We start from the raw sequence: 25,455 nt of genomic DNA on the forward strand, positions 1-25,455 counted from the left end.
AAGATATAATATATGTGTGTGTGTGTGTGTGTGTATATATATATATATATATATATATATATATATATATATATAGACAATTTTATATTAATGCTCATTATTATAATTATGAAAAGTTCTGTTTCAGTGATTTCAATATTGTTAATATTCCAGAATGCTTAATGAAGTTTAATTTAAAAACATTTAAAAATTCTTTTGATCATTAAACAGGCTCTTTAATTATGCTTTATCTTTGTGAGTACAGAGCATACTTTATCGAATTTTGGCATATTTGATGAGCACTGACACAAAATATATTTAAAAATCTTAAAATGTTGGAATTAATTAACATCCTAAAATAGTGTGCTCTTCTGTGTAATGTTAAAATTTCATGTTCCTTGCAGTCAGAATGATTGCTTTGACCTTGTTTAATGGAAAAAAGCCTAGAAATCCTTAAACTGCTCAGCAGTGATATACAGTAGTGTGTGGAAAGACAAGTTTCAAACCATTTGGATTCAGTGTGCGTTGACGGACTGTTTGCTGTGGTTGTCAAATTTGCAACATTAATTATATACTTTAAGACTTGTGTAACTTTGCCGCTGGCTTCGTTCAGACAGAATTTCATTTTTCAATTTGAATAGAAGTCAGAAACACATAAGCCATGTTTCAGAATCAACCTGCAATTTTCTCAGCTCAAATTCCTGCTATTGAGTTTATAGACTCCAAACATCACTTTTACATTTATTTTTCACCTGTGATTTATGTTCTATAGTGCCACACAGCCCATAGACATTTGATAACTTTTTGTTTTTCTTGTATGTTCTTTTCTGCTTTATAATCTTCTACCTTACAAAAAAAATCTTATTTGCTGTTCTGCTTATATATTTCATATGTGCATAATACTGAATTCAGAACAATTTATTCTTATTGAAGAATTCACTTTTTTGACAGAAGAAAGAAGCACAAGTGCGAACATGCACACAACACACCACCTCTGATACATTTGTAATATGCTTTTTATTAGAAAATTACATTAATAAAAGAGTCAACATGCTCTCAGAGATGCAGGACAATATCTCAAATAAATTTAAAAGAGCACATGCATAAAAAGGAGTGAAGAATAACCTCTTTATTGAAAATCCAGCCTAATAAAGTGACCTCCAGCCTAATAAAGTGTTTTCACCCATCCTCGAACGTGTCTGCTGTTATTTGCATTCATTCCTGTAATTACCAGCAATTTATCTCAATTTAAATATTTCTAAAGCTTATTATTTCAGTTGATACGGTGCAAAGTCAGGCTGGATTCTGTGCTTCAGGTTGGATATTCAGTAGCTGTGACTGCATCTTCCTCTTGTCTGTGTAAAAGAGTCAACATGCTCTCAGAGATGCAGGACAATATCTCAAATAAATTTAAAAGAGCACATGCATAAAAAGGAGTGAAGAATAACCTCTTTATTGAAAATCCAGCCTAATAAAGTGACCTCCAGCCTAATAAAGTGTTTTCACCCATCCTCGAACGTGTCTGCTGTTATTTGCATTAATTCCTGTAATTACCAGCAATTTATCTCATAAATATTTCTAAAGCTTATTATTTCAGTTGATACGGTGCAAAGTCAGGCTGGATTCTGTGCTTCAGGTTTGATATTCAGTAGCTGTGACTGCATCTTCCTCTTGTCTGTGTTCATAGTTAGACTGACTGATGCCCGTAGGGAGCTTTTCTATTGCTCTCTATGTTAGAACTAACAGCATTACATTAATGATAATAGATTCTGATCCCCTGCCACTTACCTGATCATAATAAACATTTAATGCTGTCAGAGGACTTTTTAGATCTACAATAAAATCCAAACAATAAATTTATAGAAATGTATGAAATATACACGCTTTTTTATTCGCCACGTTTTAGGATATCTCCTCTGTGTATGTTTTCAGAGATGCAGGACAATATCTCAAATAAATTTAAAAGAGCACATGCATAAAAAGGAGTGAAGAATAACCTCTTTATTGAAAATCCAGCCTAATAAAGTGACCTCCAGCCTAATAAAGTGTTTTCACCCATCCTCGAACGTGTCTGCTGTTATTTGCATTAATTCCTGTAATTACCAGCAATTTATCTCATAAATATTTCTAAAGCTTATTATTTCAGTTGATACGGTGCAAAGTCAGGCTGGATTCTGTGCTTCAGGTTTGATATTCAGTAGCTGTGACTGCATCTTCCTCTTGTCTGTGTTCATAGTTAGACTGACTGATGCCCGTAGGGAGCTTTTCTATTGCTCTCTATGTTAGAACTAACAGCATTACATTAATGATAATAGATTCTGATCCCCTGCCACTTACCTGATCATAATAAACATTTAATGCTGTCAGAGGACTTTTTAGATCTACAATAAAATCCAAACAATTAATTTTTAGAAATGTATGAAATATACACGCTTTTTTATTCGCCACGTTTTAGGATATCTCCTCTGTGTATGTTCATGCAGAAGTATCACATTTTCATTTTCGTTACATTATTTGTTTCAAAAATAATTAACAGGTTTAAATGATTCATATTTTCCGAGGTCATAATGATGAATTATGAAGTATTATTGCTGAATTTACATTGTTTATTCATTCTATAATAACCTTGCTTTTGATGAACTGACTCAGGTACTCGGTCCTCATTACAGTCCGGGTTGAGCTATCACATAAGCTATGTTACATTAGACATTAAAAGAACAGAATAAAGAGTATTGCTTGGTGTTTTGAGATGAATTATACATCAAACATCAGCTACCCCCTTATGTGCAGCAAACGCACATAACAAGAGTGTATGTGTGTGTATGCGAGGGGCGCATAGTTTAGAACGCGGTAGACTGAATGTTTGGAGAGAATGGATTTGGGAGCGGGACTGCGGGCGGGCGGGCGCAGTGTAGGCTGTCACCACGGTGATGGTGTGTCACCACGGCGGGTCTTTTTGCTGATTTGATTTTGGGTGTTGGCAAGGGGGGCGTTTGTGTCTGATCCCCGTCCGAACCTCTCTGTCAGGCCCTGATCAGTCTTGTGGTTCCCGCTGTCAGTCTGATGAATTTTTTAGAATATCCCAAGGCAAGAAAAGCCCAGTTACTGTTTCATAATGCCAGTGTTACAATTTTCTTTAATAAGCATCAAACCTGCTTTTGTTTGCTTGTTGCTTTTTCTCTTTACGCTCAGCTTTACTGCTCATTGTCTATCTGTCAATCTATTTATTTATTTTTTTCAAATCTCACTTTTTTTGCACACTTACACAAACACATATGCGAACACACACACTGACACAGTTTTGATGTAGGCGCATTCTTTTTCAGACCTTTTTTTGTTGAATCAATACATTTCAAATTTTTTAGCATGTGGTCAGACTAGGTTTAACATTATTAAAAAAAGATTGGCCTTTCTTTTTAAGGCCACCAAATGGAGCATCCCTGCTCTTTTCTTGCCCTATGAGAGATGCACCAGGTACGGGCCGTGGGCAGTGCCAAGGGGCTGCTCGGGGCAAATGGGCACGGCTGAATCTGTCTTTGGGCAATGTTGCCTATCAGAGAAATGTCTGAAAGGTCACTGTACTTTGGTTACAGAAAGAATTGAAATTGAAAGATGTGAAATAACAGGGGAAAAAAAGATGTGAAATAACAGGGGGAAGAAGTGCAGGTTATGATATTTTGTGTTTTTCTTTTTATTTGAATTTTTTTTTGCACTAATCTTATTTAACTTTTTGATTTGTTAAATGTTCCTTGTCAAATATTGCCATAATATTATTTATATATATATATATATGCTTAATTTGTTAAATATGTAACTCTTATAATGAAAGCAAAGACACAACTTTTGAAATAATTAAAACCATAAATACATTAAAAGAATCAATTATTAGGATCAATTATTTGTGCAATATGCAACTTTTTTGGACATCAAATGCCATTATTTTAATATATATTATGAAAGCAAAGAAAACGCATTTGAAATAATGAAAACAATTTAAAAATAGCACAGTTAAGTAGAATTAATCAAATTTTATGTTATAAGTTAAAAATGCACTAAACTTGATGCAGCTATGGACCATTTAGTTTAAACGTGGTGGATTTATATTATCTGTGTCTATATTCTAAATGCTTATAATCTGAATTTAAAGCTTCATATTGAACATTCTAGAGGCAGTATTTTTCCCATCAGCTGGGTAAGAGGATTTATACTGAAGTGATTTATTTTCTACGGCTAGACATTGTTTGATTAAATCATCTTCTGCTGCCCTCAAAGGAGGTTCTGTATGTTTAAAGGTCACAGAAGTGCAATACATATGTCTAGCGACTCAATTGATGCTCAAATTGATACGCGGCATTGAGTGAGCTTTTGCATCCCGTTTGAAAAGATCTGACCAAGAGGATGAGGAAATTAAAAGACTTCTTTTCATCTCTTTCCTAGGTTGATTTTCAACACCGATTGAGTGTAGGTGATGATAACAAGAACTTCGCCTAAATGTTTTTCAATGGAAAATTCAGCATAAAAGGCCACATCAAAGAATCACTTGTGCATGTATGGACAAATGTGCAGTCTAATTTCTGCACAAAAGCATATGTGTAACAGCCGACAAAAGACCAGCCTTGACATTTGCTTTCAAAAGTTGAAGGGGGGTGGGGGGGATTCTACAGGAGTAGGAAGGGCCGCAGAGAGAGATGGAGAATATGATGGGCCTCGCTTTGTGCGACGTGGATAGAACATTCTGTGGGTTTTGTCAATCTTTAGGGAAAGATGTTAACTCTTCGTCGAAGCTCCCAAAGAAGGCATGATGAGAGTTTGTTGCGAGGACAGTGGAGAGAGGGAAATATATATAGATGATTGAACATTTTTTTTTGTGATGTGGTGGACTATAGATTTGAACAGAATGCCACTGAATTTCCTCGAAAGTAAGCTTTGTTTTATACTTTTAAAGGTTGCTGATAAAAGAAAAGTGTTTTAGAATCTAAATCTCATATTTTGTTTTACCTTGAAACATTGTCTACTCACTCCAAAAATGTATAAAAAAGTCAAATGCATTTTAAATGGTTAGAAAATGTTTAAGACCCAGCTGCTTTTATTCAAAAAGCACTTACAAATCCTTGACCGATTCATCAGGCCTGCTTGGATGGTGTTTATGATAAAAGAGGCTGATTAGTTCTCAACCGCGTTTTTATACTGTCTGCTTTTTTGTGTCGTTCGGAACAAGATTATGACTAAATTTAAGGCCGTCGACTTCAGAATAACATCTTTCTCCTTCATCTTCCTCTCACTTTCAACTCCCGATGTTTTTCGACCTCCCCCGCCTTTTAAAAAGCTATTTTCTCCAGGTTTCACTCCAGCTATCACACGCAAATGTCCCCAACAACCCCGTCCCTATTTATTATCAGGTACATTAGCTGCAAAAGTAGTGGTTAGGAGGCCAAACTCCTGTTTTTTTCACTCATACTTGCAAAATAGAAGATGGCTTGTGTTTGTGTGTGTGTGTGTGTGTGTGTGTGTACAGTGCCTGTCTACTCTTTTCTAAGAGACCCGCCTCCTCTCCAGCATCCCAAGACAAGATAATAAGGCACTCGGAGGCACAATCCGGCATTATATTCAGTCACCAAAGCCTCGTCTCTTGTCAGTTTGCATTTTATTCGGGCCCAGGATGTGACGCTTCTATCATCAGCCTGTCAGGAGGAGAGGACCAGAGAGAGACAGGGCCACTCATTTCATACACTTAACGTCCACGCCAAATGGCCAGCACTTATACCGATTCCGCCAAAATGGAGGACACGTTCCAGCCCAGGGGTCACCTTCAGCTGAGAGAACGGGAGGAGAAAAAAAAGGCATGAAAAGATAAAAGAAATGTGTATTGATTTGTGTAATTGAGGGGGAGTTTGAGAGGAAAATGTATCTGTTGTAGACAAGAGAAGAGGGAGAAGGTTTATGACTCAATGCACTGTTCTTTAAGAGGAGAACGTACCGTTCAAGTGGAACGTGCAACTTTTTGAGTGTGGAAATTGTATTTTGAGCTGAGAAGATGTGTTTTGACTACCAATTGTCATTCAAAGTAATGCGGAGCATTTAAAAGTCAGCCCTGAGCCATAAATTAGCGTGTTTTAAAGGAACTCATTTTACAACTCCCCTAGTGTTCAACAGTTGAATTTTAGCTGATCTCCGGGTCTGGCGGTAGCACTTTTAGCTGTAGCTTAGCATTAGGGATGCAACGATTATAGATTTTGTTGGTACGATTATTGTCTGAGGAATAATCACGGTTTTACGATTATGACGATTATTATGCATTTATTCATTTCCCAACATTTACTAATGTATAAAATCACATGAACACTCTTTAGATATTAAAGTGTTATTTATTGCTGGCTTTTGAAACAGAAATAACACGGTAACCAACAATACAGCAAAAAATAATAATAAAAAAGACAAACAAAAGTTCATCTCTCCCATTGGAATTAAAAAAAAGGTGACCTCTGCTCTGTAAACATCCATGACAGTATTTCTCTTTTGAAAATAACAAATGGAAATAGATCGCAAAAGTATTTAATGTTTTCAGTTTGTACATTCTTTACGTTTCTTTTGGGCCTGGGGTAGAGAATTTGGAAACATGGTGAAAAAAAATATTGTTGGTTTTTACTTATGAATAATATTAACTAATAATATTCATAATATTAACTTTATTTGTCCCACAGGGGGAAACTGTTACTAATGATGGAAATAAACTGAAATATTGTAATCAAGTGTCATCCATACGTAGCCTATTAATTTTAATAATCATTATAATAATTAATGTGATTTTACATGTGGCCTGAGAAAATCATGTCTATTATTTTGGTTTGTGAGATCAGAGATCGCGCTGCGCACATGTACACACATTCAGGAGGACACAAACTTCTTGAGAATCATTTGATGAACTTTTTAAAAATGTTAATTAAAACGACAGAATAAAAACAAGTAGAATAAGAAATATAAGTTACCAATCAAATGAAATCAGTATTAACAAAATTAATTTGTAGAGGTGGCACAGAAGAACACAAAAGTGGCTTGGTGTACTTTCAGACATTTAATGAGGCTCAGAAGTGGAATGAGTGCAATTAAATCCTTAAGTTCATGATGATATTAATGTTTTAAATATACAATTTTGAATATAGAAATATTAAATGATTTAAATGACTGAAAAGATACTTTAAAAATTAAACAAACTGCCAGCAGGTGGCGGTAAGTCACTGATTTTTATCACTGAATCATTCATTCAATTGATTCATTTGAACGGCTGATTCATTTAGGAATGAATCAAGTGACAGTATTTATGAGTGGGTAATCATGAATCACTGACTAGATTCGTTTTAAAAAAACAGTTCATTCATAAACGAAACACTGCTGTGTTTGAATGGAGATGTGCAGCGGCTCTGCTGTGTCTTTGTTTGAAACTATTTTCGACGATGAAATAGAGCAAAACCAGACAATATCAGTCAGACAATGTAAGTCACTTAATAGTAACTTCTTGTTTATTGAACTGTATTGTATTAACTCACTATCACATTTACAAACTCCCTTAAAAATCATTAAAAGCTGTCACTCATCTCGATCTCACATTTATAATCAACGAAGCTTCCTACACTGCGCAATGAATCTCTTATTTACACCCGGTCTACACTTTGCTTATGAAAGGATTCGTGAGATATGTCTCTGATACATTACTCAACACTGCAAAAACGTAGAAAGCTTTGAAGCTCCCCTCAGCGATCACAGATATGATGATGATCAGGTCAGTCGCACTGGTGCTCCTAAAACATTTTCAGTCGCATGCAGTAGTTTTCAGTCGCAAATGCTTCGCGTCATTATCTTCACGTCGTGCATTAAAATCGTTCAATGTACCGCAAGCCGTGCATTATCCCTTATGTATTCGCTCTTTAGCCGCAGTTTTTTTACAGCAATATTTAAATGACACCCTGGTCATTCTTGGTGTACCCAAAATGGTCCCACACTATCGACAGGCATTTCTGTGGTGGAAATAAAGCTTCGCTGTTTGGTCCCTCTATCAGTTCATCTAATGCGTGTAGTAGCCTCCGTGCCTCTGATAAGCACGTCAATTTAAGCTGGTGCACAGCTAGTGTAACTTTTTTCGTTTCGCGCAAGCTGCAACAGTTCCGTTCCGTGTAACAGAAACACTCGGTTTAGCGGAACCTTTACGATTAATTAACCGTGGCGTTTTCAAGCGCGGTTAATCGCGAAACCGGTTAATCGCTGCATCCCTACTTAGCATAGATCATTGAATCTGATTAGACCGTTACTGATAAGCACGTCAATTTAAGCTGGTGCACAGCTAGTGTAACTTTTTTCGTTTCGCGCAAGCTGCAACAGTTCCGTTCCGTGTAACAGAAACACTCGGTTTAGCGGAACCTTTACGATTAATTAACCGTGACGTTTTCAAGCGCGGTTAATCGCGAAACCGGTTAATCGCTGCATCCCTGCTTAGCATAGATCATTGAATCTGATTAGACCGTTAAGCTCAAAAATGACCAAAGAGTTTCTATATATTTCCTATTTAAAACTTGACTCTTCTGTAGTTACATCGTGTACTAAGACTGACGGAAAATGAAAAGTTGCGATTTTCTAGACCGATATGGCGAGGAGCTATACTCTCATTCCGGCATAATAATCAAGGAACTTTGCTGCTGTACCATGGGTGCAGCAGGTGCAATAATATTACGCAGCACCTGAAAATAGTCCCCAGCTAGGTAACTTACAATAAGCCTATTTTCAGGCGCTGCGTAATATCATTTTCCGTCAGACTTAGTACATGATGTATCTACAGAAGAATCAAGTTTTAAATAGGAAAAATATAGAAACTCTTTGGTCATTTTTGAGCGAGATGCTAACGGGCTAATCAGATTCAATTATCTATGCTAAGCTGCAGCTAAAAGTGCTACCGCCAGACCTGGAGATCGGCTTAATGGATTCGAAAACGGTAAAACTCAACTGTTTAACTCTAGGGGAGTTGGAAAATGAGCCTATTTTCAAAAATAGTGGAGTGTTCCTTTAAGGTCAAGTCATCTTTATTTCTATTGAGCCTTATACAAAATTTGTCAAAGCAGCTTCACAGAAATAATCAGGAAAATGAAAGATGCAAGCTTCAAATATAATGCAAATCCTAGTTAGTTCAGGGTTAATTCGGTTCAGTTCAATAACTGTGTAAAGCTATTCAATTATGAAATGAGCTCAATTCAGCTGTAAGTAGCTCTACAGAAGGCAATAGTGTCATCATTCAGCTCAAGTCAGTTCAGCGTTGATTCAATTCAGTTCAATAACAGTGTAGAAGTTGCTAAATTAATCAATTATGAAACAAATTTGATTCAGCTATAAAGCAGCTCTCCAGAAGACAATAGTGTTTTAATGGCTAGCCACAAGCAAAACACATTAGTTGCTTGTTCTGGTCCTTTTTCGGCCTCGTTTGTGCGCGTATATGCGCACGCACATACACATTAGCTTCTTTTGCTCCCTCTAAGGCCTCCCAAATAAAAAAACACACACTTTATGTTTGTGTAATCAGCTTAGCTGAAAATAGGGAGGAGGGGGTTTGGTGCTAATGCAAAAGGGCCTTGATGTGCCTCACTCAGGTTAAGTAATAAAGTGACACAGACACAGTCTTTTAAATGAGGCTGGCCCTCTTTAAATAGAGCGCACTAGCCCCGAGTGCCTCTCCTCAGGAGTTAGATCTCATTATAGGGCAGGCTCAGGCCTTTAGTTGGCTGCTTTGAGCTGGGATCTGCCCCCATCTCCCTAATGCATGCCTACCAAGCATGTGTAATCCACTCGCTAATGCGTCTGTACCGCCAGTGGCTACAGATAAGATGCTATTCAAGCAGGTGGGGGGTGGGGGGAGGGGGGTTGCAGGGGTTGGGCAGGACTGGTCCTGGGTCCGCTTTTGTTTTAGAAACATGCTGCTGGTAGGGTCAGTGAGGACGGGAAATTAATTGGCACTTCCATCTCAAGTTTGTAATGGATGGAGGAAGGCATTTTCTGCTCAATAGGACAGAAGTCTGTTATTGAAGATATTTTGGGTTGTTCCACAAGTATTCGCTGATTGAAGTGAATGTTTCTCGTGTCGTGCTCAAAGTTAATCTCCAAACTGCCTCGCACCATCTTAAAGAGATACTTTCATATATGTGCAAATATAATACAAAACTTTGTCACTTAAAGCTGAAATGATCCCCTTCGATCATTTATGGTGAAAATGTACATGCTATGTAGAAATGATTTACATGATTTACATCAGAGATTGGATGCTGGTTTCTTTCCAGTGTAAGATGTTGGTACCGGTAGCATAACCAGCAATCCTCCTCTGGTCAGCCAGCTTCATCAGCCGTAATAAGAATCCCCCCCCCTTTTTTTTGGCCAGTTAAACTAGTAGAACCATTGATGTACAGAATGATGATTTTTTTTTATGAATTTTATTTTTAGACAATGTATTTTTACAGTATATGTTGCTTAAATATTTTTATTTACAATGTATTTACAAATGTTTAAATATAAAATATATATTTATATTTAAAATAATAAAAAAACAACATCTTTAGAAAAATAAAATGTAAAAAAATTCTGGAAATGAAACCGCTGTAATGTAACTTCATGAATTCATAATCATACTTATTCTGAAAAACAATGGTAGCTTACCTGAAAAGCTCAGAGAAAGTGGGCTGTCTTTGTTATTATTCCTTGATCAGAAAGACCATGTTGTTTGACAGGGTTGTTGCTGGTTATGCTGGTCCACTGGCACCAAAACCAGTATCGAACCTTACTCAGACCACCTTGTACACTACCATTCAAAAGTTTGGGCTCTGTAAGATTTGTAATGTTTTGGAAAAAAGTCACTTATGGTCACCAAGGCTGCGATCTGTTTCATAAAAAACACTGTAAAATTGGTTAAATGTCAATATTATTACAATTTGAAACTGTTTTACCTGTTTACAAATACATTTTAAAATGGAATTTATTTCTGTGATGTTAAAGATGAATTTCCAGCAGCCATTACTCCAGTCTTCAGTGTCACATGATCGTTCAGAAATTGTTTTAATATGCTGATCTCGTGCTGAAGAATAATTTCATATTATTATCAGTGTTGAAAACAGTTGTGCTGCTTAATATTTTTGTGGTAAATAAAAAGTGTACTTTTAACTGTAAAATAATGTAAAAACGCTACAGGGGAAAAAACATTTTAATCACGTACTTTATACTGTAAGGGATCTAACCAGACATTAATTTTAGGGGAAAATGCTGCTAATTGCACAGTTTTTTGAAGTAAAAAAAAAAGAGAGGAGAAAAAAAAGCTAATTCATGTATAATTTACATTTAAAAACTGTAAATTGCTATACCCAGAATTCCCTGTGTGACACTCCAAGTAGTATTTTGTACAAATAATCATGTTTCTTCTTTTGTTATCAGTTATGTACATTTGGGTTTTATGTTACATCTGTTGTTTAATGAATGTCTGTTGCATTATTTATTTCAGCTTGTGGTAAAGCTACTCATGATGAATTTAGATTTTTCTGTATTTTTTACAAAATTATTTTGGCAACCACAGCTGCCAAAATGACAGGTTTTTTTTTTTTTACAGTGGATTTTTTTTTCAGGATTCTTTGATGAAAAATTAGTTCAAAAGAACAGCATTTATTTGAAATAGAATAGAATTAGAAATTCAATTTTGATCAATTTAATACATCCATTCTAAAAAGAAAAAACTTCAAGAAAAAAAATGACCCCAAACTTTTGAATGGTTGTATAAATTCATATTTCATCAAAATAGAAAAGACCATTTCCTTTATTATTCTAAATGTAAAAAAAGAATGCAGTATTTACAAACAGTATAACAAGACCTGTTCTCTACTGAGAAATGGATGAATGTTTGCTCACAAACATTCGCGAAACAAATTCTCCACCATCACTGCATGTTGCTTCCATCGCGTGGGATAATTGAAGCCGTCAACTAATCATACGGGTAGAGAGGGTGGTCATCACTGGATGAAAAATGACAATCTTGTGTTTGTCTGGTGCGATGCGAGGCACGGTAACTAGAGTCTGGATGTCCTTCACAGACCCTTTATTATTTATGATGGAGTCTCTTTGAGCACTGACCAGTACTAATGCATAACCCCCTGTCCTTCTGCCTTATACCATCCCTTTGAAACCAAAGATTGAGGAGATGAGAGCCAGGAGAGACTGTGTGTATATGAGGGGGTAGAGGAATGCGAGTGTTTGCGTCCGGCAATCCACAGAAGTTATAATGTGATTTTTTTTTTTCAAGGCATCCTTCCTGTTATATTTAAAGATGTGGAACAGAAACTCAGGGTGTCGCTCTTCTAACAGAATGGAGTTCTAGAGCTTCAAAGCTCCAGACTTTCCCCGCAACCTTGATTTTGTGCGAAGACAGGTTGGAGGATGACCTTGCGTATGGAGTTGGAGAGATTCGCCATGCTCGCGCTCTGATTGCTTGTGTTTATGATGATGTCTATTGATGCTGCCGAGTGACCTGGGTTAGGAAGAGATGAGAGATTCCAAAATAAACGTGAGGGGAGGAAGTGTGAGACTGTGAAAGGCAATTGAGGTTTACAATATTGTTTTTATTTATTGTTACAACATTTATTTAGATGTTCCATTCAGATAAAGAAATACACTGCCTCACTCTCTTGTGTATTTTACAGGATTAGTTCAACCAGAAAGGAAAATTACTCATTCATGTCTTTCGAAACCTGTATGACTTACTTTCTTCTGTAGGACACAAAAGGTGATGTTTAGAAGGGTGTTTATGCTGCTCTTTTCCAGTAAATCGTGAGCAAGATTTTCAAGGTATAGTGACTTTAAGAGACGGTTCACCAAAAAAAGAAAATTCCATTTGTTATTTACTCCCCCTCATGTCGTTATTTCTTTTGTCCGTAGAAGACAAAAGAAGATATTTTGAGAAATGCCTGTGTTTGTTGTCCATACAATGAAAGTCAGTGGTAACCAAAAATACTTGCAAGTGTTCTTCAAAAAAAATTTGCCATGACATGAGGTTGAGGAAATTACTCATTTTTAGGAGAATTAATGATTTCTGATTAATGATTAATGAAACTTCAATGGTACACAACAGTTTGAAAGTTTGGGGTTATTATGGTTTTTGATCAAAGTAAAGTAAAAACAATTTAAAACTGTTTTCTATTTGAATTTTTTTTAAAAGATTTATTCCTGTGATGGCAAAACTGAAAATTTTCAGCAGCCATTACTTCAGCTTTCAGAAATCATAACATGCTGATTTGGTTTTTAAATTGCCCCTATTATGGATTTTTGAAAATTACCTTTCATGCAGTGTGTAACACAGCTCTAAGTGAATGAAAACATCCTGCAAAGTTTTTAATCTGAAAGTGCACTGTGTATAAAGTTATTGTCTCTCGAAAGAGAGGACTCTGAACCATTGAAACGTGTCGTTTTTTAAAACGAATCCCAAGCCGTTTCATTTTGACGTCAACATGAAACATTAGCATATTGCCCGCCCACTTGTTGGTCTTTTCGCTTTGGTCTGAATGAAAGTGCAAATTCATTATTTGCCACTAGGTGCCGCTTTTGGAGCAGTAAAAATAGCAGTTTCCCCGGTAATGCTGTACACAAAGCAGCACTGCGCTCACAAACGCTGCTTTATCAGGCATTACAGGCATGATGAAATGAAAATGAGACCAATTGGACCAATCACCGCAGATTAGCGTCACGCAAAGGAGGGGTTTGGAAAAATTAATTGTTGAGAGAATCATTTGGGAGTCGTTGAGCAAGTAAGGTAAAAATAAATGCATATTATAAGACAAATGAAAGTGTTTTTTTGACCTTACATGCATGTCAGCCTGTTGTTACAGACTGCCAAAACCAAAATATTAACCTTTCATTACCCATAATAGGGGCACTTTAAAAGAAACATTTCTTGTTGTTATTATCGATGTTTAAAACAATGCTGCTTAATATTTTTGTGGAATAAGTGATGGATGTTTTTCAGGATTCTATGATGAATAGAAAGTCCAAAATAACAAAATTTATTTGAAATAGATACCTCACATCTTAATTGTAAATCTGTCGCATATTCTTTTTTGCATAACTTTTAAGGTAGTGTACACATGCATACTGTAGAAGGCAGATTCTTTTAGTCTGTCGTATTTGTACATAGATGTGTGTGCAGTGAGGGACGTCTGCGTTAGGGGGAGGGATGGACACACAAGTGTGGCTGTACAGCCTTAGGGTCAGTGGGCGATGTGCTGGCCATGACATGTAGGCATCTGGCGTGTTGCTAACACAAAGCTCACAGAGCTCTTGCTGTCACCCCACAGGCTCTTCTAAACCCCCATTTGCATTTCTACACACGTTATAAACACTGACAGAAATTACACGTTTGCATGTGCAAGAAACGACAAACATGGGAAACTAATATTTGCACTGACCTAAGTAGTATATGGATGCAAACGTTTTGAGGTTGCAAGCAAAATTACGGAAAAATGTGGAAAAAATAGATTCGGACTGTAATGAGAAGAAGAATATTTTTACTACATTTTTATTTAAAAAAACCATACAAGATGAACAAAATATTTCATTTTTATTATACAGTAGTTGCGTTTTTTTTGCTTCTGCTTTGCTAGTCCGCAAGCTGTGACTTTTGCACTGAAAGGCAAACATGCTGTAAAGGCCCGTTCACACCAAGCACGATAACTATAAAGATAATGATAACGATATAGTTCTAAAAATCATTCTCAATATTAAAGAATAGCATAGTTCACACCACAACTATAACGATAACGATACAGAGGAACGATATCGTTGTGATCACTTTCAAAACGATTTTTTTCCAGCTGATGAACGATAAAACACTGACAGCCAATCAGAATCCATCCTGCTGTAACGAGCTCAAGAATTTAAAGCGGCAGACGCGCGTGTGCTTAGAATAAACAGACGATATCGTTTGCTGGTGTGGACGCTAATATCGTTATCTTTATAGTTATCGTTCTTGGTGTGAACGGGGCTTAAGACTACACTCGAGATTACAAGATGAATAAGCTTTTACTTCCAAGTACAAAGACTTTTACAGCTTAACAGCGTGACGGATTTTACTCTGGCAAGTTAAACATAATGAAAAATATGTCCCTCATTTTCTTGCCCTGATTTTGAGTAAATAGCTGTTAATGTCCTTATTCACGAAAAGTCAGAGAGCGCTTGTTAAATCGCCACATGAGAGCCTTACAGAACACATATAGAAAAAGAGAACGCGATGCACTCAGAGAGACGCCTCACGAAAACAGCGAAATAAGGAGAGACCTTTCGCTGAAGACAGACAATGCTGGAGGTCAGGAGGCGGAATCCAGTTTGCCACAAATATGCTTAAGGTAATTTAGGAAGAGCTCGGCGTCAGTGAAAAGCATGGCGACCCTGGCATTTTTCTGTCTTCACTCTAAAAGGGTTTGATTTTCTCCAGGCAGGGTTGGCCTCAGATCCTGGCTTTGCAGATGGGCCTAAAAGGATGAGGAGTCATGTGGATGGATCTTTGTCTCTTTCAACCCTGCGGTAATTGAGTTGACATTGCCTGAGGATGAGAGAGAGGAAAGGCTTCTTCAACAGATGTGGCCGTTTGTGTGTTAATGTTCAGATCACGCAAAATCAACACCCTGTCCTTCTTTTTTTCAGGCCTTTCCTTTGCCTTTTTTATCCATCCTTTCTCACAGATGGGTTCTGTGAGTTTCTATCACTCTTTTAATAACATAAATGCCCTTTCCTCTGCCCCCTGCTTTAATTCTGTTTTCTTCTTTTCTCCCTTTTCTCTACTTTTTGTCTTCACCTTGGTTTCTCCCCCCTCTAGCGTTCTCAGCTACATTGATCCATCCCAATGTTTGTATATTTTATTTTATATAAAAAAGCAGTTCTGAACTAACTTCTCTGCTACTGGGAATCCAAAGCTTGCTTTTATTGAGCTTTTGGTGAAAGAGCACCTTCCTGTTTCATTAAGATTTAAGCATTTTTTAAAGTCTTTGTTCACGTGGGAGGTTTAAAATAAGAAGCTATGTACTTTGATATGTCTTATAGATTTATGGGGCTTTACATGAACCTAATTATAAGTACTAGTTTCGAGTTATCGACACTGGATCAATTTATATCTTATAGAAACACATTAGGATTTCCCTGCAAATGGAAGACAACAATGCTTTTATATTTATCTTTTTATATCTTCGAATGTCAGCTGTCAGTTGCATGATCACATTCAATGTGTCTATTTACCTAATTGCTCTATATTTGCAGTAAATAATACATGTAATATTAGTGTACTATAATGTATCCCAAATTCAGTGCACTTGAGTTGATCCTCCATGCGGGGGGTTTTTTGTGTGTTTTTTTAAAGGGATGCTTGGAAATTACAGTTATGGCCACTATAAACAAGCTAATAATTATTGTCATGAAGTGGCCGATAACCAATAAATGACTGATAATGAAATTTTATATTATTTTGTCTAAAGAAATTACAAATAAAACACTGAAATAAATTATTTCAGAATGCTACAAGTGAATTTAGGCTCCGAAGCGTTAGAATGTACACAGAATGAGAAAATAACATTCATTGTGAGATTTTATTTGTTACATTTTTTTTTTATGAATTATTAAATAAAAATAATTAGTTTTTAAAGGTTAACTTTAAGTGAATATTATGGTAAATGTAATTTCAATGTAAAAATAGGGGATCTGAGCATACACAATTAAATATAATGTATTGGCTGATATAACTACATAATATTAGTCATTACAGTATAACCGATTTCGTGCATCCTTAATTTTTATATACTGTATACTGTGCATGGATTCCACTCACTCAGTAAGTTCAAACCATGCAGGCTACTGTTTGAAATATTTCTCATTACATAATACTTATTTACATGATTTAAATTTATTTCCTTGCGATATGCAGTAAGCATTAGACTAGTATTCCATTCCAAACATCGCCTATGTCTGTTTCCCTGCTTTCAACTGCCACATTAACAAAATCAATAACCCAACAATTTGAGCACAATTGGTTGATTATTGTCAGGATTTAGGGTTGTGTTAAATGTGACCTGTCAGTCATGTGGCCAGGGCTTTAAACTCTCTGTAGCACCAATGCAATCTACTGTCATCCATGGTCTTTAACTTTGATTGATCCTGTTGTCAACAATACATCAGCGGTACTTAAAAATGAAAAGTGTGTTATGTGCCCTAAGCAAAATTATGAATCAAATCATACGCTCTGTGCCAATACAGTTAAATGTGTTTTGAAGAGGTCACTGCATCCGGCTTAATGATTTATAATGATTTATATTTACAGTGGCTTCAATCTAAGTCATATTTTAGATCAGAATGGGAAAGATCAATACACCACTAAACATGTCTTTCAGTTGGATTGGTTGGATCAATGGATGATGCAGATAATATCATGTACTCTATTTTGTTATAACTCAGCACACTGGCCCATTTCAGTTCATCGTGGCTTTTAGATGGCACAAAAGCAAATGGCACACTTACCGTGTTCTTTGTAATTCAAATTGGATGAACTGCATGATAGTGACTGAGATGATAAATAGATGAAAGCTCACAAAGCGGACACACACGTGCGGGGTTGTTTAAGATCAGGTTTGGGGGTCTGTCGATTCTGAATAGCCTGAAAGAGCATCTCTCACCATCAGTGTAGTTATGACATAATGTATTTCCTTTTGAAAGTGTTAAAGCCGCTCCTTTATGGAAGGAAAAATTGATTATAAATGTCTGCGGGGGCGAATGCCAACCTCTAACTGAGCCCTTGACAATGACTGTTTAATTCAGCCGTGTCGATTTAGTGTTGCCATCTGCGAGCAATTCGGCACTAAACGAGATGACAACAAAAACATTGGTCTGGGTAATTTTGCAGACACTGTCCTTGGTGGAGGGGGGGCAATTGGCATTGAAATGCAACATACATGAGATCAATTAATGCCAATTCAGGGCCTGGCAGACCCATCGTGCTGAATACATATTTAAGTGATCAATGGAACTTAAGGTGTTTAATTGATTAATTTGTTTTTATGCTATGTTTATAATAACTTTCATACTTGTGCTACCGTTTAAAAGTTTGGGGTCAGTAAGAATTTTTGACAGTAAAGATGTTAATAAAAATATTTCTATGTCAAATAAATGCTATTTTTTTTAAACGTTCATCAAAGAATCCTGAAAAACAACGCTGTTTCCACAAAAAAATATTAAGCAGCACAACTGTTTTAAACATAAAAAATAGTAATAAATACGAAGAAGATAATAATTCTGAAGTATCATATGACTGAAGACTGGAGTTGAACTATCAAAGAATTCTACAAAAAGTTTCAACATTAATGTATGTTTTCAACATTGATAAGTAATTTTTATTGAGCAGTAGCTCAGCATATTAGCATGATTTCTGAAGGATCTTGTGACACTGAAGACTGAAGTAATGACTGCAAATAAACCCCGGCTTTGTCAGCTTTTGCCAGCTAGTGGGGGAAGTCGTGGCCTAATGGTTAGAGAGTCGGACTCATAACCCAAAGGTTGTGGGTTCGAGTCTCGTACCGGCAGGAATTGTAGGTGGGGGGAGTGAATGTACAGCGCTCTCTCCCACCTTCAATACCACGACTGAGGTGCCCTTGAGCAAGGCACCGAACCCCCAACTGCTCCCCGGGCGCCGCAGCATAAATGGCTGCCCACTGCTCCGGGTGTGTGTTCACGGTTTGTGTGTGTTCGCTGCTGTGTGTGTGCACTTTGGATGGGTAAATGCAGAGCACTAATTCCTAGTATGGGTAACCATACTTGGCCACATGTCACGTCACTTAAAATGTATTACAATAGAAAACAATTACTTTAAATTGTAATAATATTCAACAATATTATCGCTTTTAACTGTATTTGTGATCAAATAGATGCAGATAAATTCAAATAAATGTTGCTGTTTACTTTAATGTAAATCATGGGCTCCTCATGTTTTATATGGAAGTCCATTTACATTAATATTACTTTTATGTGTATTCATTTAGCAGACACTTTTATTCAAATGTCTTAAGGTGTGACATATCAAATACTCTTTCTTGGTCCAAAACATTTCATGTGAGAATACTGTCTCAAGAGCCATTTATGAACAGTACAACTTCAAATTCAAAATGCATTCTGGATACCAGTATTTTAATTAACTATGTATTAAAGTAGAATCATTGTACACCCAACTGAGATTTTCATATGGAGAAAAGGAAAATTCGGTACAATTACATCAGTCTGTGAGTATTTGCTTAGATCTGATGCTTGTCATCAGACTTGAGAATTTGTGACTTTGTTTCCCATACTTCCGACAATTTTCCAATTTTTTTATTTTATCTCACAATTATCTTTTAATGTTTTACTCTGAGCCAGTCTTTGTTTGCAGTCTATGCATTAAAACTGCAGAAATTCTTAATGGTCTTGCAGCCTTAGTTCTGTTTGTGTAAAGCACAAACAGAACTAAGAACTAAAAGTTAAAGAACTAAAGTTCCCCTTCAGGAACTCGAGCTGCGTCGAGAAATAAAAAAAGGAGAGGGAGCCAGACACTTCATCTATCTTCCTCCGAGGAGATGGATGTGATGAGTGTCGAGACAGAGGAGACTGTGGACTCGCCACCACAGTCCCTCGTGTATGAGGTGTGATTCGTGATTATGGGGTGTGTTTCGTGCATTCGTCAAAATAAAATATCGTTTGGCCAGCCTAGAAACAGGATGCTCGTCCTAAAAATAATTAGACGAGCGTTTTCTGAATCCAGATCACAGCCTTGACGATGGGGGCCTTCCGTTTTTCCCCGATCTCCATGCTGAGGTGTCAAGATCGTGGGAGAAACCGTACTCATCCCGTATTACAGCCCCACAGTCTCAAATTATTCAAAAGAACATTGTGGGGCTGAATGATAAGGGATATGGGGCGATGCAAGTGGTGGAGCAGATGCTTGCGAGCTATCTCTCCCCATCCTCCGCATCGCCCCTGAAGGCCCCGAAGCTTCCCACCAGGCCCGTTAGGCTTACATCGAGTCTGGTTTGGAAAGCTTATACGGCGGTAGGTAAGGCTGGCACATGTTTGCACACCATGGCGGTGTTACAAGCATACCAGGCTGACCTGCTCGGGTGGGGCTGCTGAGCGGGAGCAGCCCAAGCCATCAAGCTCCTCATATCGCCAGTCTCAAAAACAGAGCGTTGCAACCCGCACCCCTCCACAGAAAGATCGGGGGTTGGAGCGATGCTCTCAGTTCTCTGTGCTTCAGGGCTCAGTGAGCTTCGACGAGAGAAAATCCCAGCTGCCGCCTGGCAACGGTACGGAACGGGAGAGCTCGCCCCCTCAAGTGAGGGTGCTACAGCAGTCAGGTCGGTCGTTCCCCGCCGGTCATCCGCTTCAGGGCACCGAACTGGCTCGTTTAATAATACCAGAGGCCAGCCTCGAGAGGCTGGTTCCCTTAGTAGATTTTCTGGTAGCATGGAAACTTCTACCAAATATCTCAAAATGGGTCCTGCAGATTGTAGAGAAAGGTTACAGTATCCAGTTCAGTTCTCGTCCGCTTCGTTTCAACGGGGTCATCCCCACAAGTGGATCTATTTGCGTCGCAGGAAACGACACACTGTCCACTCTGGTTCTCCCTCACGCATCCAGCTCCACTGGGGCTGGATGCCATGGTGCAGACGTGGCCGAGGTCTCGTCTGTATGCTTTTCCCCCGATCGCTCTGCTCCCGGGAGTTCTGGAGAGGGTACGCCGGGATGGGGTCCGTCTGTTGCTAGTAGCCCCGTTCTGGCCGGCCCGAGTATGGTTCTCGGACTTGGTGTCCCTCCTCGACGGCTCTCCGCTGGAGATTCCGATCAGGAGGGACCTCCTCTCTCAGGTGGGGGTGCCATTCTTCACCCCCGCCCGGAGTTATGGAAGCTGTGGGCATGGCCCTTGTGGCCGCTTTTACAACCTAGACCTGGCATCTACCCCAGGTTCCCAAGTTCTCTCTTCGTGATGTGCTCATAAGATACACACACAGGCAGGGACTTGGTAGTATGGCGCAGTGGGTATTCTCGTTCCCAAAGCGAATCTCAACGCAGCTCGTGTTCCTGAAGGGGAACGTCTCTAGGTTACGCTGCGTCTCTTTGCCATACTCCCTGCATCCCTGCAGGCGCTACTTCATCGAAGCTGGTTTGCTCTCTGCTGGATGCGCTTTTATATTTTCTGGTGCTTACATCACCCCGCTTGTGACGTCTCGCTGCTCCATTGGACTGATTTGACACGTGCTTCAGAACGCGGTCACGCAAGGGCGTTCCCAAAGCGAATCTCGACGCAGTGTCTCGTTCCCTCGGGGAACCATGGTTACATACGTAACCTAGAGGTGGTACTTGCACACTTCGAAGTTGTCCGAAATTGAGTCTGTTTTTTTTTTCTTTTTTTTTCTTTCGTATTCGTCATCCTTTCCTATTAAAATGCTTGCTACGGATGCAAAAATGCAAAAAAAATTAATCTGATCTGAATTTTTTTCTGACGGACGACAGTTTCGGAGGCAGTGTGTAAACATGATTGACACAACGTGAACTCGTATTTATTTGTGAAACGTGTGAACATTTTGGACAAAAATTTCAGACTCTGTGTGCAGTGGCCTTAAGAGTTACGACACTCCTAATCACCCTTCCTTTATAAAACACGCCAGCCTTTGAAACAATATCAAGCTGCACATAACATCTCATAAGACCTTTCAGAGGTCTTTGTCTCACCCCTGTGTTGAGGAAGTTTTTACAAGAAATAAAAAAAGCAGTTGAACTCTGACCTCTTGGTGTCTTAGCCACTTTATCAGAGCGGGCACATCCAGACTCAGTAGGTGAGGTTCTCTCCCTCTTGCTATCAGTCTGGGTCTCTGTTGTGTTGTGTTTAACCTGCTATAGATAGGGCCACACTGAGGAGATTACAAATGAGACACTGTCTGACCAGCGCAGAGAAACATGGCCCGTTAGCGCCCACCGCCGACGGACCAATGTTTCAAAATATGCTAAATTATCAATATCTTTATAAATTAGTGAGCGAGGCTGAGTATCCATAATGGACCTCGGCGGTTTGATAAGTGGTTTCTTTGGGATGCTGTGCGCTGCAAGTCTGTCAACCTTGAGAAGCATGCGTACGTATTCTTTTGAGTTTATCGAAACACCCTCAGGCTTTTAAACCCAAGCAGTAACTAGTACTAGCAGATCGGCTGCTAGTACATGGCCTTTAGTTTGGTTGAGGAAAGCAATGCATCCCAGGAAAAATTCTCCTTGGGTTGACTGTGCATCAGTACTTTAGACATACGATATCCTCAGCGTTCGAAGGGTAATCCATTTAAAGCGCTGGCTGTTTTAATAAACAGGTCATAAGAACAATGGGATTGGGTAATGGGAGTGAATCGCTGTTGATAATCCCCAGACACTCCGTCACTCCTCCTTCGGCTTTTTAATTTTGTTGCATGGAGGAAAAAAATAGTGAAACCCCCTTGAGATGCGGGGCCTGTATATTTATTCATTATTGATCCCCCTTTTTCGCCACCCGTTCAACTAAAATGTGTTAACTTTACTATTATTTGCAAAGGGATCAAGAGTTCCCCACTCATCCAATGAAAGACGCCGGTTCGATAGGCCACGCATTGCTGCATTACTTAAAGACGTGATATATTATTCAAAACTCGCCAAGTTACACCAGAAGCATCAATGTGTAACGGAAGCATTATTTATATATATTGTCATGTGCGCTGTCAATGTGATGCTCCTCATCAATTATACAGCGCAGCGACTCCTTTGATTAGACGTGGGATCGGCTTTGTTTTTCATTTTTGATATTGAGCTCGTGAACATATGATAATGGAGTGTGACACGGGAGATTTTCCTCTGATGTTTGTCATTTGCCAAAGTTTGAGAAGAACGCTTCGTCGCAGCATCATTAGTGCCGTCGCTCATCTGGAACATCAAAAGGGGACAAAAGAGCCCTGTGATAATATGTGATCCTCCCACAATGACAAAAACACTGGTGATAATACAAAACTTAGTTAGTGTCAAATCTCTGATTAGATGCTCATTATGATCAGACAATGCAGTAACTCCAAATCCAAGTATGATTATTGTATAAATCTGACATTAAAATGCATAGGGCTTGGGGGGTCAGTAAATGTATAGACTGTATATATATATAAATTAAAACATTTAATTTAGCAAGGAAGCATTAAATTGATCAAGGTGACATTTACAAATAAGTACATTTATAATGTAAAAAAATCTATTTGAAATACCTGTTTTCAACATTATTATTATTAATAATAATAATAATAATAATAAATGTTTATTGAGCACCAATTCAGCATATTAGAATGATTTCTGAAGGATCATGTGACACTGAAGACTGAAATAATGGCCGTTTAAAATTCAACTTTGCCAGTACAGAAATAAATTATATTTTAATATATATCAAAATAGAGTACAGTTATTTTAAATTGAAATAATATTTCACACAGACTTTTTACACCGTATTTTCCTTAAGAGAGTGTATGTATAAATTAGTATGGAAGCATAGCATGAAATCAAACATAAACAATAGAGATATTATTAAGCAGGTGCATGTATTTTTTATTTTATTAAAAATACATTTAAATACATTTTATTTTACATAATTCATTTTAAATTTATTTTAAATAATTATTAATATAGCCTAGATATTTTAATATAATACAATTTTCTTAATTTTATTTTTATTTGAATGATTATTTATTTATGCAGCTAAAGTCATAACTCTCACTCTCAGTATCCAACACAAGAACCCTGTTACTGTCTCAGAAACTGTCCAAACTACATTTTTTTTTCATTTTTGAGTTATGACACATTTCTTATTGGCTTTACTTCTCTGGCTCAATTTTCCTCTCGGGCAAGAATTATGTTTGTGCAGGCATTTGGAGGAAACCAGAACTAACTAATCATAAGCTTGTGGTGTTTAAGATCACACATCAGAACGGCTTACCGCTAACCAAGGCGTTCCTCAGGTGAGCGGCCATCAGCAGATGTTCTTCATAAGTGTGCTGGGGAGCTTGATTACAAACTCTTTTATTAGGTTTGATCAGTGTGTGTGTGGAAGATTAGGGCCAGGGAGACAGGTCTTTACCCTCCAGTGATCTCTGGAATAATGAGGATATGTTACCGTGGTGATTCTCAGAGAAGCCTCTATCAGTGTGAAGAACCATTTAAAATCAGTTGCTTTGTTTTTCTTTCACCATCACTGCCTTCCTGTTCCTAGTTTTTAAATGTACAAGAACTGTGTGGAAGTGTGGAAACAATGTGGAACAGACTCAGTACCTGTAATGAATGACACAAGTTACTGCAAGCTAGTTTTGTATGTTTTAATCTGTCGAGTGTTTCGTAATGCAGTTGTTGATAAAAGGAAAGAAACGGTAAAAAAAAGTACTGTATATGAGTGGAAAAAGTAATTGGTTGGATTTGAGTAGAATCTGTCCATGACCATGATCTAAAGGCAGTACACCACAAAAACAGATGACTAGCTATAGTAGACATGCCTTTCAGAGCAGCATTAACCAAGCTGAGACCTTGCCTGATCCTTTTCTGACTGGTTAAATAGCTATTAATGGAATGAGCTGTATGAGTTAATTACACACAATAACAGATTTGAATGATGCTGTATTCAAGTGATGAACTTCCAACATCGCTTAAAGGGGATCAACTAGCTAGATTTTTATGAACTATTGTATGTAAATAAATAAATACAAATATTAAATACTGTCTTTAAAAAAAAAAAAGTAAAGTGATATAATTTGACAGTGATGAACTGATAGTTGAGAGCATGTAAAGCAAAGTGTGCCATTCTCAAAACGAATTACACAATAAACTCTTAATATAGGTCTAGACAACACACAATTAGAGTAATTAAGAACTTACAAAAATACTTTTTTAGAGCCAATTGGTTATCACGGTTAGTGAATGAGACCCGATATTCTGTGTTCAAATTAATATTATTTCATATGTTACTAATATGTGTTTTAATGCAATTTAAAATGTTTTTTTAATTGTTATTTTAATACATTATAAAATTTTAATTCATTCCTTTACTCCTGATTTCAAGAAAATAATTATTCAAGAAGCGTGTATATCACAGGAATAAATTACATTTAAAAATATATTCAGATAGAGTTATTTTAAATAGTAAAAATATATATAAAAAAAATATTACTGCTTTTGCTGTATTTTGGATCAAATAAATGCAGGATTGGTGAGCAGAACAGAATTATTTAAAAACAAAAAAATTTATTGTTCAAAAACTTTGGAGTGGTAGTATATATACTGTGTGTGTGTGTATATATATGTATCATTATTATTTTATGAATATAAAGTTGAAAAGAACTTAATTTATTTGAAATATAACTCTTTTAC

The 25,455-nt window shown here is 37.4% G+C and overlaps 1 protein-coding gene across 1 annotated transcript in view; it reads left to right on the plus strand.

Moving 5' to 3' along the window:
• LOC107589981 (POU domain, class 6, transcription factor 2) overlaps positions 1-25,455 on the plus strand; it is a 46,259-nt gene that overhangs the window by 1,385 nt on the left and 19,419 nt on the right. The window lies entirely within an intron of this gene.

This window comes from Sinocyclocheilus grahami, unplaced genomic scaffold (genome assembly GCF_001515645.1).
Source record: "Sinocyclocheilus grahami isolate Dianchi unplaced genomic scaffold, SAMN03320097.WGS_v1.1 scaffold122.1, whole genome shotgun sequence".
Lineage (NCBI taxonomy): Eukaryota > Metazoa > Chordata > Actinopteri > Cypriniformes > Cyprinidae > Sinocyclocheilus > Sinocyclocheilus grahami.